The following is a 20,256-nucleotide window of genomic DNA, read 5'->3' on the forward strand; positions in this document are numbered from 1 at the left end:
AACAATGTTCCGTACCTGCTTAAAGCCTTAATGTGTCAGCAAACACAAGTACATATTTGTGCTTTTTCATTTTAGCATTTGCAGACAGCAGTATCTGTGTGGTATGGGATGCTGTGCTTCTGTCTATTTGTTTAAGTTTTTCTTTTTATGTCGCACTGTTTTTACGTTCATGTTTTGGTTAACTTGTGAGTTGTGAATTTTTGCATTGTCAGGGCTGGACAAAGATCACTTTGGGAAGATGCAGATGTTTAAATAAGTGTTTTATCCTAAGAAGTGGCTATTCAGTGGTTTAATTTATTTGTGAGCATTTCCTTTTTGAAACAGTCTTGTGTTTGTCAGAGATCACTGATGTGGATTTTTCTTATGGGTATATAGCTTTACTGCCCATTGTGTATCACTATGAAAATGAACAACTGCATATTAACAGAATGAATGATATATCTGAATTTTGGTAATGGTATCGATTGTGCAATAGTTGTGCAGTCTTTGCTAGATAAATTGACATTTTATTGTCATGACCGTTGATTTACAGTAACAGTCATATGACTGAGTAAGGAAGGGCTAATAATGAAAATAAGCTAAGAGGTGTTTATGTACTTTTTGTGTGTGTGTCTGTAAATGGAGAAATGCTTTTCTGGTCAGGCGTGCAGGGTAGTAGCCAAGCTGTACACTGGGTCTGTTGTTTTTAAATAATGTTTGGAGTATGAGAAACATATTCCAGTGCTGTCATATGTATTTTGTAAATCATTCTTCAGTTACATCCTTTGGTATACTGTTTGTTTTCAAAAGCCTAAAGTTTTTTGCAGCTTTTGTTTGCTAATGACAAAATCTGTTAAGGGGGTGGTCCTATAGGATTATTGTATTCACACTTATCTTGCTGAACCCTTCAAGAAAGTAGCTGCAGTAAGTTCTGTTTTTAATCGTTAAGATGCTTGTTTGTACATATGTGGTAATTATTAATTTAAGGGAGTTTAATTTATGTATGAATACAAAAAGGTGGAAACCACTGTGTCAGCATGATATTGTTGAATCCACCATGCAAGTAGTTTATATTATTGTGTTTAGTTCTAGTTCTTAATTATTGAGGCATCCGACAGCACATGCCGTATAATTGTTAACTGTAGGATATTACATTTGTGTAGTAGAATACATAGAATAACTTGAGTCACAGTCACTTTTTTTTCATCTCTGCCTTGTGCCTGCATCTTGTTACTGTACACTCCAGCCCCCTGACCCTGAATTTGATGAAATCAAGCACAGGATTTGTTTTTCAATTAAACCTTTGATGCTGAATTGCAGAACTGTTACTAATGCAGTATACTGATGACCTGTATTTCTTGCATCTGTCTTAGCATCCCTTAATATTTTGTCTTTCATTTACATCACATGCTGTTAGGATGTTTTGCTTCTAACAGTGAATATGGCTACATGCAGATGAATAAAACAAAGCATTTTGTGTCCGTTCATATAAAGGGAGAATAGAAATGTAAAATATAACTGTATGCAGAATGAAATAGCAATTTTTATTATTTTTGAAAGTGTTAAAAGTATGGCAGTGGGAGTGCATCAAGGATTGGTGCTTGAGCCATATTTGTTTACAATATTTATGTCTGGCTTTCCAAATCAAAGTAAAACAAAGTTCAGCAAATTTGCTGGTGTTGTGAAAGTGGCTACTGCTGTTAATAAATTTTAGTCTATAATGGGATCATAGGAGGTTACTAGGCTAATGGCCCTGCGGCTCTTAGAAGCCTAGCTAAGAGTTTATCCCCAAATAAGACTCCTCAGCCAGCACCTGTTGCCCCTGTGGTGGCAAAGGTGGAACCCCTGGGATAAATTTGTGGTTTCCCATCCCATCAAGGACAAGGTGTGTGCATAGCTGTTCCGATGACTGTGACAAAAACAGTGACCTAAGAAAAGCATGAGAGGAAACCAAATGGAGCAGATGTCCTCAAAGTGCTTCAGAATGCATTCTTTTCCCAAAGAAAGTTCAGACCTTATGCTAACTACATGTGGTTTTACTTTATTTTTTAATGATTTAGAAGCAAGGAACAATGAGCAGACCAATGTGAGAATAGCAACCTTCTTCAGAATCTTAAAACTAAATACATAACTTTTAAGGTCTTGTGTTCATAGAAACAGCACTAATTAAGCTATTAATCTATAAAACAGCTTCATAAAACTGTGTGTAGCCAGTTTTAAACCGTCTTGTAAGGAATCTTTTGAAGAGACCTATACATTTTTTTTCAGTTTTGGCTTTTAACTCTGAGGGGTAAGGCTATGATATGCTAATGGGATTCATCTGTAATCCTGGGTTTGATTATTTCAGTTTCTGTTCACAAACCTGTTGCCTCTGTGCATGTCACTTAACCAGTCAGTGCTGTTAAGCTATCCCTCATCTTAACTGATAAAAATTAGTACAGTAAAATACCATCCTCAAGGAATGGAGTTGAACTAAATTAGTTGTTTATTGAATATTTATTATCACAATGTGGTCTTCTCTCTCTCTTGGATCCTGTGTCCAATATTTTTTTTCTCCAAATCATTTAGTCTTGCTATTTTGCCACCTTCTGTGAAAGACAAATGAAAAAAAAAAATGTTTGTAATTACAAGTGTGCAGATTGCTATCCAGTTTATAAAGCTGTAAAATTGTTCTACAGTTCAGATTTTAAAATACCATCCAGGTTTGTTATTATAAAGTGTTACATGGCTTTCATGACCATATTTTGGTTGTCTGCTCTTCAGTTTGCATTTAAAAGTTAGTATCCCACAGTCCCATTGGAGTGGGTGGGGTTACATAATTATGAATGCAAATTTTATGTTAATCAGCATACAGATTTGTACCTATTTTTCATGGGCCTTTGTCCAGATCTTTGATGTTTCTAGGTTGAGAGGTATCACACACACACACACACACACACACACACACACACACATACACACACACACACGCACACACACACACACACACACACACACACACACACACACACACACACACACACGAATAGCACATAGACTCATAAATGGGCATGATAAATATGTTTATCAGTCATAAGATGTCAGTCTTTTTAATTTCTGTAATCCATGTATTTCATGAAACATACATCGCCATCCTGTGTGCATAATCAAACACTCAGATAATATATTCAATCAAGTTACTCAGAAGTGTTCACATTAAAAAACACTGCACACACAGAATTTAATAAAAAAAATACCAATCAAGATCAATTCTATTGTCTTAAAGAAGTGCAGGATGATACACTAACTATAGTTATATCCAGTTTTCTAAAATTAAAGTGTAAAAGGCATTCACTATACTTGGGCCAAACACATGGAATCATCTTCCACCTGAATAAGAAAACACAACCACTGAGTGGCATTAAAGCTAAATTGAAAAACATGGTGGCTTAATGATGTTAAATGTTTTGTGCTTCACAGGTGCAGAATAAAAAGCTACAACAATAGAATTTCTACTTAAAGTGTGTATGCTTTTTATGAAATATGTGCAGACATGCTCTGCTGAATGTATGTATATATGTTTCTTAAGAACTACTTCATGTATTCAAAATGTGTACATCTGTTCTATGAATTATTTATTTACACATATATGTGTGTATGTGTGAATGTATTTATTGACTTTGTTTACAACTAAAGTCCAACTGTATGCAGGTCACATTTTCAGTGGAGGCCTGGAAAGAAAGCTCCATTACATCACTTTAGATAGACAGTATACATTGATTGAATATGAGGAAAATATACTGGACAATGTAATTATACAGAAACTGTCAAAAAAGTGGGAAACTATTTTAATATCATCCCTAGCTAAGGATAACCATAAGGCATTCTTTAACTACATCTGAAACTTAAAGAAGAATGCCCAGCTATGTGCCAAACTGGTGGTAGATGATACCATTCATACTATACTGGAGGAAAAGTACAGTTGTGTACACTTACCATAAATGTTCAAATGATCTCACTGTTGCAGTCATCACATTTGGGTTAACCCTGTCAGGGTAGCCCTCAGCTGGCCTGAATACGAGAGACTTAGTATTTCTGCATCAGTTGCTGTCACTTGAAGACTGACGTCAGGTCTTCAGTGGTATAAAGGAAGGCAGCCGATGCCATTACATCAGTTTTTCTTGCCCTAACCCATCAAGAACCCCCAAAGGGAAGTGCAGAGAACTGAAAGTGTTGAGGTAGGCATCTTTTTGGTCCAGGGTGGCTAGCCAAGTGTCCTTGGAGAGCATGGGTAGCAGCTGCTGGAGGGTGAGCATTTTGAATTATGGGATCACCAGGAAGGTGTTTAAGAATGGATACATCGAGGATGGGGTGCCAGAAAAAGTCCGGAGTAGAAGCCTTGGTCTATCTGTTGTGCAGGTACATGCTCTATTACCCCCAAGGAGAGTAGGGAATTGATTTGCTTTTGAACCTTTGCCTTCTGATGTGGGGGAATATCTGGGAACCCTTTTGGGGTTGGAAGGGTGTGGAAGGAGAATTTGGACCCCTGAGACACAATGTTCAGAACCCATTGGTCATTGGTAATGGTGGCCCAGGTGCTTGAGTGAAAGGAAAGTTTTCCTCCTAGGGGTATGTGAAGGTGGGCAGAGGTGAGGTCTGGAGAAGGCAAGTCATTGTGAGTTCTTACCATAAGGGAGTGGTTTAGAACTCCCTGGTTTTGAAGTGGAAGCATTCCACTGCTTAGATCTCTGCAACCCCTGGGGCTGCTGTCTGGGGGGGGGGGGGTCTGTTTCCACGGGGCCTAGGATGGGCCTGTTTACTCAGAGCAGGAAAGGACCAGTGCTTGGAGGGAAAATGTCTGCTGAACCTAGGGAGCTGGACCTGTAAGAAATCTTTAACTGTCTGCATAGATTTTGCTTTTTCTCCATCTTTTTTAAGACCTATTCTGCGTTAGTGCCAAATAAGTTATCTTTGTGCAAGGGTGCATCCAACAATTTTGATTTGACATGGTCTGGCAGGGGCTGTTCCTTAAGCCATGCATGTCTTCTGATGACAGATCCAGTGACTGCTGCCCTGCAAGAAGCTTCTAGGGCATCAACACCACAGTGCAAAGTGTGTTTAGATACTTGACTTGCAGAATGCATTAGGTCTTGTAAATCTTTAGATTCTGCCCATGCAGGAAAGGAGGACATTTTTTGTTTAAGCAGTTACAAGGTATGCTGCTGATATTTAAGCAAATGGAAATGACAATTTAGTGCACTGATAGCAAGTGTAGCTGAGGTGTATACTTTTTTACCCCATCTGTCCAGTGATCGGGAATCCCTGTCTGAGGGGTTGGGATTCTTAGACGAGGTTGCTTTAATCCCTTTTGGCCCTTGAGAAATGACCTCAGAGCAGGAGGGAGGGTGTCTAGAGTCAAGCTGGATTCAAGGAAAACATCATCCACCACATCCAGGACTGGGGGGGGGGGGGTGACTAAGGCTCTGTATTGTGGAAGATCCAGGAACTCTCTGAGTCTCTTTTTAGACTGAGGGTAGTCTTGACTCTCCCATTGAAAATGCTCCCTTAAGGTATGCAGGGTTTCTTCAAAGGAAAAATCCTCTGGGGTAGAGACTGAAGGAATGGATTCCTTTGCATCAAAATCCTCATATGTAGAGAGGGGCTGGATGTCTTCATAGTCAGAGGTATCGGATTCATCTGGCTCTTGTTCAGACAAAACTACTGGAGACATATCTCTTTTTCATTTTGAGCGAGTGGCTTGGCTTCCTGTAAACCGCATGATAAGGTCTTCTGCCATTTTAAGCATTTGAGACTGAGGCAAGGGAGCAGGCACCTGAGAATGGGTAGTTGTTTTCTTCGGTGTGGTTCAACCCCTAAGCCTGTAGAACTCGGTTATTTTCGAAAGAACAATAGTCACAAAAGAAGGTGTTGGTTTAAGTCAGAATTCGGTGTTGCGAAGGACTTCCTCGGAAGCCAGTGCCTGCACAGCAGCTCTGGACCCATCCAAGGTAGAGATGTCAGAAGGATCCTTAAATGAAGAAGAGTTCTGTGGCATACCAGACTCTGAATGGGTCTCAATAGCTGTCTGCGATTTAACTGAAGCGGGCATCAGGGGCTGTGAAAGTGCCTCACTGAGTTCCAGAGGACTGATGCCCAGCTTTACGGAAGCACTGTCGGAAGGTTTGGTCCTGTGTGGTCTGTCTCTGTCTTTATCATTACTCTTTTTTTGGAAGATATGTTGTCGGATGGCTTACCGAAGCCATATTGGAATTCGAGGACTGTAAAAGGAAATATCTGGCTACAATAAGGGCCCGACAACGAATAGTTCTGGCATTAAACAAAGCACAGAGGTGACAATGAGGGACATCGTGGTCTGGACATAGACAAGTGACGCAGTAAGAATGGAAGTCCTGGTGTGGTATTTGCTTTCCACAGGCAAGACAATTATTAACTTTTTCTGACATCAGTTAGTGCAAGAAAAAAGGATCCCCAAACAAAAATATATTTCGAAGACTTCAACTTCAGTTCAGAAATGAAAACTCAGGTAGCAGCCAATGGCACTCATGTGAACTGCTTCTTCTTTGGACTCCACAGCAAGAAAGACTGATGTAATGGCATCAGCTGCCTTCCTTTATACCACTGACTACCTGACATCAGTCCTCAAGTGACAGCAACCAAAGTAGAAATACTAAGTCTCTGGTATTCAGGCCGGTCAACGGCTACCCTGGCAGGGATAACTCAAATGTGATGACTGCAACAGTGAAACATGAAGAACATCTGCCAACCTGCTAGCTGACAAATTTAGTCCATACTTCAGCCAACTGTCTACCCAGCCATAGCTAAAATTATACCTGAAACCAGTCTTCTGCCTAGTATCTATAGAGATCAGGTCATATCTGTGCTCTCTAAGGCCAAAAACATGGCTTCAATGGGACCAGATAATATCCCAGGTTGCTTATTGAGCAATGTAAAACAGGACCTAGTGGACCAGACCCACTTGATGTTCTATTTTCTTCCAGCAGGCTGGAGAACAGCAACAGTAATACCTTTGCACAAAGGGGGGCTATCAACCAACCCTGGGAACTATAGACCCATAAGTCTAACCAGCCTCATCTGCACAGCCATGGAAAGAATCATCATGGACCTTATCAACAAGGACATAGGTGACCTTCAAACTCTAGACCCAACCCAGTTTGGCTTTGTTAAGGGTAGAAAAGACACATCCAACAACTTGATCCTCTGCTCGGATGGCAAGTGCAATGGCTCAAAAAGACGAACCCAATATTAAAAAACAGCCAGCACATAAAATGAGAAGTAAGACTTTAATTAAGTCTTCACAGTCACAGACCAGTTTCGGTCAAAGGCCTTTTTCAATGCAGATATCCAACTACAATTAGTTAGCCTATTTATAGGTATATGCAAAACCTGAAACATAAACCACCAATCAGCATGAATTAACATAAAAGTTTAGCATAAAAAATTACAAATGGTCATTTAGACCAGGCGGGAATAACCCCCCACACACACACACACACACACACACACACAGTCTAACTATCCAAGTCTTTTCCTTTTTATTTAATATATCATGCCAACCAGCCTTAGAATACTCTGGACCATACACTATAAATAATAGTGTTGTGTCTTTCGGCTTGTCCCAGTTAGGGGTCGCCACAGCGGAACTCCGGTCTGCTAATGATTGGCAGTAGAGTTTTATGTGCTGGCTTGCTGGGCCTAACGCACAGCCTTCAACGAAGGAATGCCTGTTCACACATGTTGCCACACAGAAGATGCTGTAACTGAGAATGGAATGGGCAACTTCTAACTGTGAGGCGACAACGCTACCGCAGCACCACCACCGCAGTACTCTATCAATAATAATAAACTGAAATTTAACAGTGACATGAGTCATGACATGTTTACATAATGAATTGGTAAGAACCTTATTTCTAGCATTACTCAAGTGTTCAGAAATGCGTAACTTCATAGGTCTAGATGTTTGACCTATATAAAAAGCTGAACAAGTACATACAGCGAGATAGGCAACCCAGTCACTGCTACAATTTGCAAGTGTATTGATTTGAAAAATAAAAGATGTATTTTTACTAGTAAATTCCTTAGTTTTAACAATATATTTGCAAATGGTACAGTGACCACAGGGGAAACAACACACCAATTTAATTCCATCCATTGATTCATCTAAAAGAATGTCCCAATGTTGTTGAACTAAATTCATAAACTGATGTGTATTTCTCCCATGGGTAGTTACAAATCTAATATTGGAGTCCGAATACTTCCTATGACTTTGATATGTAAGTATATCTTTCTTAGGCATTCTACTAACTTCACTACTAGTTTGGAACAAGTGTATTGAAGAATACCCACGTTCCATGAAATGAGATGTCAGCTCTTGATTAAAATATGAAAATTCCAGAGTGGTGGAACATCCTCATATACTGAGATTTGGGGATATATTGAATTATGTGTTTTGGATGACAGCTGGATGCATGTAAAAATGTGTTAGAATGAAATGGTTTACGGTTATCCTGCAGATATCAATTTCCCCAAGAAACAGGTTGTGACTGCTGTCATAAATCATGTTATGTTCAAAATATCCCATGAATAAATCAACATAAATGGGTGCAAATGAAGCACCCATTGCTGTGCCTTTAAGTTGTAAATAGTGTTGGCCACTGAAATAAAAAACATTTTTGGTGAAGTCATGCTCCGTCAAACATAAAAGAAAGGTATTAAACCCCGGAGTATATAATGAAATTTCATCCAACCAAAATTCCAATGCCATAACGCCAGCCCAATGAGGAATACTGGTGTATAATGAGGTAACATCAAGAGTACACATCATCCACCCAGGATCTAATTGGGTATCAAATAAAATGTTGAGAAACTCCGTTGTATCCTGTATATGAGCCCTAACCACCTTTAATAGGGGTTTCAAATATCTCGTCAAATAAACAGAAATTGGTTCCATTAAGGAAACCTTTCCTGAAACAACAGGTCACCCTGGCAGATTACTATCATTCCCTTTGACTTGTTTTATTTGAGATTATAGTTTCTGTTTATAGTTTATTGAACCGTGTATATATTGACTGTTGTATATGGATTTACCCATATGGGGGAACCTCCATTTTTCAATCTAAGTGATGTAGATGTTTCAATAACCAAATTCTAACATGGTTTTGACATGCTTAATTTGCACCCATTTATGCTGATTTATTCATGGGATATTTTGAACATAACATGAATTATGACAGCCATCACAACCTGTTTCTGGGGGAAATTGATATCTGGAGGTATTTTTTGGATGACTGCTGGATGGTTTGGAAATCTGACATTACATATTTATATGAGTTTGTTCAATATCTTAATGAAAACAAATGGGGTATTCATTTCATGGTTAACTTTGATATGCAGTCCATTTCTTTTCTTGATGTGATGTTAGACAGCCTGTTGGCACATTGGCCAGTTCTGGTTTCTGGAAACCATTTCATTCTAACACATTGTTACATGCGTCCAGCTGTCATCCAAAACACATCATTCAAAATATCTCCAAATCCCAGTACATGAGGATTCGGAGTATATGTTCCACCACTCAGGATTTTTTATATTTTAATCAAGAGCTGACATCTCGTTTCATGGAACTTGGGTATTCTTCAACATGCTTGTTACAAACTAGCAGTGAAGTTAGTAGAATGCCTAGGAAAGATCTACTTACATATCACAGTCATAGGAAGTATTCAGACTCCAATATTAGATTTGTAAATACCTATGGGAGAAATACACATCAGTTTACGAATTTAGTTCACCAACATTGGGACATTCTCTTAGGTGATGATCGACTATGCGAATTATTACATAATAGATTTTTTTTTTTCATTCCACAGGGGTAAAACCTTAGGTGGTAGTTTTAATTTTTATAAACGTCATCCCCAATCAACTAATATGTTTCAAAGTACAATGGATGGAACTAAATTGGTGGGTTGTTTCCCCTGTGGTTGCTGTACCTTTTGCAAATATATTGGTAAAATGAAGGAATTTACTAGTAAAAATACATCTCGTATTTTTCAGATCAATATACTTGCAAATTGTAGCAGTGACTGCGTTGTCTATCTCGCTGTATGTACTTGTTCAGCTTTTTATATAGGTCAAACATCTAGACCTATGAAGTTACTTATTTCTGAACACTTGAGTAATGTTAGAAATAAGGCTCTTACCATCGCGTTATACAAACATGTCATGACTCGTCACTGCTAAATTTCAATTTATTATTATTGATAGAGTGTATGGTCTGAAGTATTCTAAGGCTGGTTGGCATGATATATAAAAATAAAAAGGAAAAGGCTTGGATAGCTAGACGGGGGGGGGGGGGTATTCCCACCCAGTCTGAATGATCATTTGTAATTTTTATGCTAATTTTTTATGTTAATTCATGCTGATTGGTACTGCCCCAGAAACAGCCTACAATGAGAGTAGAAGAGGAGCCCAGCTTAGAAGAAGTAAGAGCAGCACTAAGGAAAATGAAGTCAGGGAAAGCAGCAGGCTCAGATGAGGTCACAGCAGATATGATAAAGATGCTGGGTGAGCTAGGGAAGAAATGGCTCCTGTGGCTACTAATTGCAGTGTGGAGAGAAAGGCGTATTCCAGATGACTGGAGAATAAGCATACTCGTGCCAGTGTACAAGAACAAAGGGGACATCCACAACTGTGGACAGTACAGAGGCATCAAACTCCTACCACATTGCATGAAAGTTCTGGAGAGGGTGATTGATAAACGGATACTCAGAATAGTGGAATCTAAAAAGGCAGATGAACAGTTCGGATTCAGATCAGGATGCAGCACAACTGACCCGATGTTTGCATTGAGACAGATACTTGAGAAGAAACTAGAGAAGAGGAGAGTCAAACTGGGCTTTCCTAGACTTGGAGAAAGCATATGACAAAGTCCCAAGAAAGCTGATCTGGGCAGTACTGCGGTGGTTTGAAGTCCCAGAAACATTGGTAGAATTAGTACAGGCTATGTAGAAGGACTCAGTGACTCAAGTACGAACAGTGTTTGGCCTCACTGAGGGGTTCCCAGTGGGAGTGGGTGTACACCAGGGTTCAGCTCTGAGCCCACTGCTGTTCATACTGGTAATGGACTACATCAGCAAACAGGTTGGAGGGGTCAGAGCAACAAAGCTGCTGTATGCAGATGATGTGGCAGTACAGGCAGACTCTGATCTAGAACTTCAGCAAAGGATAGGAGAATGGAATGCAAATCTGAAGGCACATGGGATGAAACTAAGCACAGATAAGACAGCGATAATGGCAGCAGATTGGGGAGATAAGAAGAAGCTGAGAATAGAGATAAATGGGAAGGTCGTGGAACAGGTAAACAGCTTCAAGTATCTGGGAGGGGTGGTTGAGGAGAAGGGTAGTCTGAATGAAGAGGTCAAAGCTAGAATCAGAGGGGCTGCAGCCAACTGGCATAGAGTATCAGGTGTAGTATATGACAGAAGAATGCCAAAGAAGGTGAAAAGTAAGGTGTACAAGACAGTGGTGCGACCAGTACTACTGTATGGTACAGAAACCTGGGCAGTAAAGGCAGAACAGTTGAAGAAGCTAGAGGTGATGGAAATGAAGTGCCTGAGAAAGGTGGTAGGATGCACACTGTGGGACAGGCAAAGAAATGAGGACATAAGAGCAGAAGCCAAAGTAGTTCCAATTACAGAAAAGATCAAAGAAAACAGATTACGGTGGTATGGGCACATGTGTAGAAAAGCAGAAGACAATCTGGTGAGGGAGATTTGGGACAGACAGGAAGATGGTAAGAGGAAGCGAGGGCGTCCAGCAAAGAGGTGGATGGATTGTGCGAAAGAAGATCTGCGACAGTCAGGCATGAGTGTTGAAGAAGGCAGGAGAGTGGCACTGAATCAAGAGAGTTGACGACAGTTAATACGATACCCCGACCCCATGTAAATGGGAAAAAGGGGATGATGATGATGATGATGATGGTGGTTTATGTTTCAGATTTTGCATATGCCTATAAATAGGCTAACTAGTTGGATATCTACATTGAAAAAGACCTTTGGCTGAAACCAGTCTGTGCCTGTGAAGACTTAATTAAAGTCTTCTTCTCCTCATTTTGTGTGCTGGCTGTTTTTTGATATTTGTTAAGGGTAGATCATGCTTATTAAATGTAGTAGACTTCTATGAGAAAGTCACCAAAGCCCTGGATAAAGGTAAGACAGTGCATACTGCCTATCTTGACCTAGCGAACACTTTTGACACAATTCCTCACTCAGGTATCATTGAGAAACTCTCCTAGCTGGGGAATAACTCTTACATCAGTAGATAGGTAGTTAGTTGGCTCACCACCAGGACATATGCTGTCAAAGTTGGTGACTCCACTTCTACCAGTACACATATCACCAGTGGAGTACCACAAGGATCTGTGCTCGGCCCTTTACTGTTTGTAATCTATTTCTCCAAAGTCCAGGCTAATGAAGATGGAGTTTGGCTTACCAAGCTCACTGATGATTGCAAATTGTGTGCAATCATTGAGTCCTGCAATGATGTTAATATATTACAGGAGGGGCTAACACAGACAAATAATTGGTGCCAACACCATGGTCTAAAGCTAAATGCAAAAAGGTAAATTATTATCCACTCCAGCAGAGCAGAATTCCCAGCTAATTACAATATTGACAGCACCCCCCCCCCCCAAGTTGAAACCCAGTAGTATGAGGTCTGGGAACAGAGGGAGATTACAATCTGAACTTCAACCCTCAAGTTTCCACAATGGTAAGGAAAGCTTTCTACATTGCACATCTCATAAGTAAGGGCATCGCATCCAGAGCTAATGGTGTTATAACTCCACTGTACTTGACCCTCATTAGACCATTAATACAATACAATACAATACTCCTTTCTGCATGTACCTCAACATATACCTGCACAAGCTGAGAGACCACAGAGATTTCTCACCAAGAAAAGATAGGCCCTTCAAACCATGCCTTACATGGATAGACTGAAAGCCCTGTCACTGTACTCTGTATCATATAGGCTGCTAAGACACAACTTCTGTCTGGTCTACAGGGCAGTCTCTGACCCTGCCCTGATAGATATGCTGCACATCCGCAAGGCAAGTGGCACAAGAATCTCTTGCTCTAGGGATGTTAACCTAGCCTGTGACATTAACAGAACACCATGGAGAAACAGATATATCTCCCAGAGATTGATGATACTCTGGAATAAACTTCCAATTTACATGAAGCAGAGCTCCTCACTGCACAGCCTGGACAAATAATGGGAGACAGCAAATTCACCCCAGGAGTGGCACCCATGTCCCTCATGGACAGGGGTAGTCGGTATTTATCATAGACGCGATCTGCAAATTACATCCATCTAATCAAAGACAATTGAGGCAACTCATGATTAACATGGCTAGGCTTGTAAGGCCTCTAGGGCTGCCAGCCTAGTAACATCATATGAGTCTCTGAACATATGAACCTATAAAAGCAGTTAAAGAAAATAAGATAAAAGTGTGAAGGTTCAGACAATTTAGCCGAAAACTTTTTACTACTAACATGCTATATGTTATTTTACTTTGGAGAACTCGCAACCTTTGGGAGCTACTACATAATTACAATAATGGTAAGAAGACTGGAAGTGGTTATGAAGCAGGACAGAAAGAAAAGAATGAGAAAACAAGAGAGACTGTCATCAGCTATATAAAGTACATGTTAAGGTTTATTTTACAAGACATAGCAAATGGAAACATTTATCATTTGTGCTGCTTGTTTAATATTTATGGGTAATATTTTATGCATTAAAAATCAGAGGCCAAAATAGTTATGAAATATAAACAAAAAGGATAATGAAAAAATAATTTGAGGGATATTAAAGGACACAGATATAAGCATTTAAAAAAGATAGATATTATACAGGTTCATAGTATAGTCAGTGCCAAGAGTTAGGCAACTGAAACTTTAGATGTGCTTTGAATGACTTTTTGGAGTGTTCTTGTTTTAGTGCTAGAGGAAGGTGTTGTAGGTTTTGAATACATAGTGGGAATAAAGGGAACTTCTCAGAGGACCATATTATTCTGGAAAAGACTATATAGTTGTATAAGGTTTACAAGAGATGAACAATTGTTTGCTTTATATATAAGATTGTGGATGATGGGTAGTTGGAAGTCTGTATTAGATAGTGGGGTAATCTTTATCACTACAGGTCTATACAGACTATGGAATAACGGGTTCCATGTGGGATATTGGCAGCAAGGTTTGCAACCTTGTTTGACCTGGTGTAGTTGGGCTGCTTGAATGCTAGTAAGCAGACATAACCTTATATCATTGTTTATCCTTGTGTAGCTGGGTGGCTTGAATATTAGGGAGCCTACATGGTAGGTGTAGGGAAGACGTTGAGTATTTCCATGCTGTATCTGACAAATACGGTTTAGTCCAATAGACAGAGCTTCGTTTTTGGTGTGGCTTCTTTACTACATGTTATATATGTGCACGTATTTTTGCTACTTGTATATCTTTGCTACATCTACACAGTAAATGGTAAATATCTGTACTACACATACATTTTTTTTACCTTTCCTATACTCAACTGGGGTCTGAGGCATGACTGAAAAGGGACAATTGATTATCCTGCTTATCTGGATAACAAATAGCAATATATAAATAAATAAAACAATATATTAATGTAATAGGTTAACTAGACGTGAAGTGCCATAATTTAAAAATATCTTTCATTTCAGTACTATACAATAAGATAATTTTATTCTTTTGCCTCTGCAGAACATTTAGCTGTTTATGCCTCCGAGGCCGATCTGCTCTACAACTATAAGGAAATAGAGATATGCAGCTGCTACAGACCACCTGGGCTCTGATCACTATGCTCCTATAAAATGCTACTTACTAATGATCATGAAGAAGAAAAGATAATCACTATAAACCCTGTAAACTGCAGAATTTGTAGCAGCAATCATAAAGAAGAAAAATGATTATAGCTTACATCCCTACAAACTGCAGAATTTGCACCAGAAAGATGATACTGGAGTAATATCAGTAGAAAAAAAAAAGCTGGGTGATTTACTGTTGTAGAAGACTATATGGAAATAAATGTACCTAGCAGAAATGGAAGCTGGAATTTCTTTTGTAGAATGTCTTTCATAACATTACATCAGGACTGATGTTATTCTAGGGATTTTTTTCATCATTTTTTATTGCATTCATTTGTTAAATAGATATGTGGACCAGTCTTGTCATAGACATCTCTCAGGCATGACCTGGGTTATGATATTATGGTAAGTAAGACATAGGGAGTTTAAAGTAAACAGTTGGCCAACATGTTTTAGAAGGTGAGAGGGAAATGGAGTTCATGGAGAAACCCATGCATACATGGAGAAAACACACAAAACTCCAGAAACAGTAAGTGAAGGTTAGGCTACAGCCACAGAGTACCTGGTGGTATGAAACAAGGCCTTGACCACTAAACTACTTGCAACTGTATATAAAATAAAAGAGTGGGCGAACCGAGAAGACATAAAAAGACATACATGGAGACAAGATCTTTTTAAATAATTCAAAACACTAAATGGATCTTTATTTTAGCTCTTTTTTAAGAATTAAAAAAAGATAAATGCTGCTCATAACCAAGGTATTCAACTGAAAAAAAGCCATGCCATAGAGGTGTATATGTACAGATTCAAGAAAAAAGTGAAATGTTTTAATTCAACACAAGTATCACAGATTTTTGTCACTACCTTGAAGTAGATGGCCAAACTTTAGGAAACTTTTAGAATGCCATGGACAGGCAACAGCAATGCTATAGAAAAGGAGCGGTGGTGAGAGAATGTCATCATCAACCCCTTTTATCCAATTTTTACATGGGGTTGAGGTGCTACATCAACAATAATCATCATGATCAAATCACCTGGGGTCAGTGTTTGCACAGCTGAATAGATAGTGAGCAAGCTAAGTGGGACAAACTCATTTTCTGCAGATTATATGCTGACAGTATGAGAAAATATTGTCGTCTTAATGTTCACAAATTGCAAAATATCCAGATTACATGTTCCATTCCAGGATGTGAAATGACAGAGTAATGTTTCTTGGATGATTAAAATGAGAACTTAAAACAGGTGCTGGATTACAGTTTGACAAATATCCAACAGTACACAGCACTTACATAATTCATGCAACAGTAAGACTAAATATAAATGCAAACAAGTGTGTATTTGAGCACAAGAGGGAGAGAAAGAGGAGCAGAGAGCTCTGGTGGATAGATATTCTGGAATTACAATACGGATAATTTGTTGTTGCCTTACCAGATTTCTAAAGTAGGGAATTATTTAGAGAAATCAGTCAAAAATGCTAATTTCACTTCATCACAAAATGCGTTTTTTTTTTCAAATGCTGGTTATTTCTTTTGTTTAATATCATATTAAGGTGTTTCTGATTCATTATCATGTTTCTGCAATAATTAGAAGAACGTTGGAAAATATTTATTGTGAAATTCTAAGATACTTGCCAGTTTTTCATATTTTGCTGGGAATAACTATCCATATTGGCACTATTGTTTGAAAAGAGAGACAGGTGGTAACCCTATATTACATTACTGCTTTGGAACTGGCATATTGTAAAATGTTGAATTGTCTATCATCTGAATTTATGCACATATGAACATGATGCCTATGACAGAAATGAAAGTATGGAATGACATACACAACTATGAGACTGATAAATGAACATATTTTAAAAGGCCTGGACTAGAAAGAATGGAAAGTGTTTTAATAAATCCTGTGATTTTCCAGTGTAGAGTAAAAATATAGACATTTCAGTTCCTTACTATAAATAAGATGAAAAGTGAAGTTTAATCCAAATGTTACTGATCCAGAATAAAGGAAGGGGTTAAATCCCACCTGTCTGCATTTCTGCAAACATACCATGGTTCTGTCTGGGTGAGGAATGTAGCTCAGCTATGAATGCACTGTGAAATTTAAACTAATTAAACTAATTAATGCAAGGAAACAGAAAGACAGCAAGTTGTTAAGTCACTAACTGCAAGGCTGGTGATATCCGATACATGAAACTACATTACACTACTTGGAAGCATATTTCATTGAACTGAATTGTTCTTTGATAAATAACCCTAGGGAAGAGACTACAAAATCCATGTAATACCAAAGACTGACTTTCCACAGATATTTTATCACTGCCCTGCCTACAGTATACTGTAGATAAAAAGATTGTCAAGCAGCATATTAAACTTATATAACAAAGTACTGTTCTTTTGCTGTGGGCAGTTTCTTGTCTTTGCCTTTACTTTTGTTGCTGCACCCAGCAACGTAGATGTATTTGAAATGGAAATGACTACAAACACATTTTATATTGTAGCATGAAACAGCCTATTTGGTATTATGATCATGGTCTGCAAAACAGATAAAATGGACTCCTATTTTGAGCTGTATCTTTAGAGATTTATTAAATGCATAATGAAATCTCTGTCTGGAAAGAGAACATTTGCATTTTAAATTATTATTTTAACATGTGTGTGCTTGTTTTATCAAACTGAGCAGACTAACAATGGGGTACAGAAACATTTCTTATGTTGCAGTAAGCAGTTTTGATTGCTGAGTAACCACATGCAGGCTGTGTGCATGTGTGTGTGTGTGTGTGTGTGTGTGTGTGTGTGTGTGTGCGCGCGTGCGTGCGTGCGTGCATGTGTGAGTGTGTGTGTGTGTGATTCAGGTACACTGAGCATGAGTGAGGAAAGCTAAGATTACTCATGGCACACATAATATGATAATGGAGGTATAATGTCATGGCAATGAGCAATATTATTAAATGAGGAACTCTAAGGACGTAAGTAGGGATGGATACACAGAGAATTTCTGGGTTTGTGTTTTCTAATAAGGCTCAAGACCTGCAAAAACTACAATCACTGTTGGTGACTCCATGCTGGGTGTGGAAAGTAAATCTAAATTTTTTGTCTGAGAGTTGTTTAAACTGATAGATATGCAATTTCTTTTACCTGCTCCATTTTGTTTTCTGTTTTAAGAAATCTGGTTGGCCTGGTGATTTTGTTCTATGTGACAGACACATAAATTACCTAGGCTGTTCACTTCACGTTTTATTTTTTCTCCCATTGGTTAACTTGTTTCTTGAATAATACTTAAATACCCAAAGAATTAGTGGGGTTTTGTCTTTTTTGATAAGACTCAAGACTTGCAAAAACTACAAGCACTGTTGGTGACTCCCAGCTAGGCAAAAAAGTAAAAATCTTTATTTGTTTTGTGTGTGAGTTGCTTAAACTGATAGAGCTGCTTTCTTTAAGAAATCTAGATGGCCTGGTGTTTTTGATCTTTTGATCTATATGGTAAATAGACACTTAAATTACCTAGGTTGCACATTTTAGTTTTATTTTTTTGTTAGTTTGATTCTTGGGTGATACTTAAATACACAGATAATTTCTGAGTGTTGGTCTTTTCTAATAACACTCAAGACCTGCAAAAACGACAAGCTCTGTTGGTGACTCCCTGCTAGTTATTTGTCCCACCTGCCCTCCCATTCCTTGATCTGCTTTTTAAACGTTGGTGATGTTTTAAGTTGCCCACCCTTACAGTAAATTGAGCTTTATAAGCTCCTCCATTTCTTCATTGCTGTTTATACCTCGAATTATTAATTTGCCTTTCCTTGTGCTTATTTTGAAAAAAAGTGCATGTTGCTTCTCATTGTTTTTTTTCTACTGATTTACTTGCTCTGAATTCACTACCTAGCTAGCTGTTGGATAAAGTAGTGCATTTTTACAATCTAGCAAGCACTTGTCTGTGTTTTTACATCAACGGAATAGTGAATTTTCTATCTAGTAGAAATGTTGGGGAAACACACTAGAGATTCCTGAATGTAGTTATTTTATTTGCTGGAGGGCTTACTAATCAGCTTACCTTGCATTTAGTGTCCTTATAAGTCCTGCACTATTGAATGACTCTTGGCTCATTTCTACAAAGCAAAGTACTTTTATTAATCACATTTTTATAAGCTGTTTAAAGTAAACTGCTGTATCTGTATCTTTAAGCTTGTTTGTGGTAGCATTTCACTCCGGACACTCTTTTTTACTGTGCTTTAACATTAACAGGACTGGGATTATTTGTCTAGTGGTAGTAGGTGTTTGCCTGATCTATCTGAATTGGGAAGCTCACAAAATGGCTCTAAGTACAATTATTTTATTAGACAGAGAGCTCGGTATTCAGTTTTCTGTATTTCCATTGCTTGTATAAATTCTGCATGTTTGCATAGAGCTGTACCAGTGCCCTTTATTGATGCAAACATCTGAAAACATTGCTTATTTTAATTATACTGTGAAAGTTTACTGTGCTAGTTACCTTATTATAGCACACAGGACTACTGCTACTCAAAGAGCATCTGATTTGGCACTTGGTGGCATCACAAATTATACCAAGTAAGCACTCTTCTTTCAGCTGGTTAGAAACACAATCCACTCCTATCCTTTCAAGTACACATTAGAACTTACAACCATGGAAGGGCACTTTCCCTCTATCTCTGCATCCAGCTTGGTAGACATGGGTATGCTGAGGCAATGTAACAACTGCCTTATGTACTCTGAGAACCACTTAATTCTTGAACAGACAAAAACAGTATGTGAGAGATACAGTTACACACTGACACTGGAGCTTAGACTCTCACATACAGACACAAAAAGCAACAAGCAGGTTGTCAGCAACTCATGCACATCACTCACCACACCTGGAAAGGACAATGCACATAGATCCATATATGCAGAGGTACTCACATATAACTTACTCAAACATCAAAGGCCTCTCAGACAAAGTCCTCAGAAACTCCATATGTACACAAGCAAGACAACTCCCATCAAAACACATAAAGCCACATCTCATGGTGCCTCAACTACCAAGCCCATAAAATGAAATATTCCACTATCCAATATTCCTGTCATAGGAAACTCCATTGTGAGAACACTGATGTCCCTCTTACTAGGCCAGAAAAGGGGAAGGTTACAGTTAGTTGCTGGTCAGGGGCTAGGATTTGCCAGATCATGCAAGCACTCGGGTCACTTACTTCTAAGTACCAGTATGACTCTGTCATGGTCCATGTTGGTGAGAATGAATTGAGATGTACTTTCTTGCACTGTATGAAGAGAGACAAGACTGAGTTCTCAGAATATGTGTCACAGGCCGTTATGAGCCTAGCAATAAGCAGCATTCTATTGTCTCCAAGGATGATGCCACAATACCAGCGGAAAATG

At 38.7% G+C, this 20,256-nt stretch overlaps 1 protein-coding gene across 1 annotated transcript in view; it reads right to left on the reverse strand.

Annotated features, from left to right (window-relative positions):
• PTPRU (protein tyrosine phosphatase receptor type U) overlaps positions 1–20,256 on the reverse strand; it is a 4,710,560-nt gene that overhangs the window by 1,613,006 nt on the left and 3,077,298 nt on the right. The window lies entirely within an intron of this gene.

The sequence above is a fragment of the Protopterus annectens genome, chromosome 1.part1 (genome assembly GCF_019279795.1).
Source record: "Protopterus annectens isolate FY-2018-M chromosome 1.part1, PAN1.0, whole genome shotgun sequence".
NCBI lineage: Eukaryota > Metazoa > Chordata > Ceratodontiformes > Protopteridae > Protopterus > Protopterus annectens.